Raw genomic sequence first — 201 nt, 5'->3', positions numbered from 1 at the left:
AGATCCCCTGCACAAGCGCACACTCCTCACTCCACCACCCCCCCCACCCCCCACCCCCCCCAGGGCTCGCGTCCACCTGCCGAGGAGGGGGAGCTGATTGGCTGGGGTTTGGCCTGCGAGTGTTCTCTTATAACCAGTGTGTAATAAGTCAGAGCTGTGCTGATCTTTCTGGTGGCTGCCTGATGAAGGTGATACGGTCTG

This window comes from Brachyhypopomus gauderio, chromosome 7 (assembly GCF_052324685.1).
Source record: "Brachyhypopomus gauderio isolate BG-103 chromosome 7, BGAUD_0.2, whole genome shotgun sequence".
Lineage (NCBI taxonomy): Eukaryota > Metazoa > Chordata > Actinopteri > Gymnotiformes > Hypopomidae > Brachyhypopomus > Brachyhypopomus gauderio.
This window is presented reverse-complemented; position numbering follows the sequence as displayed.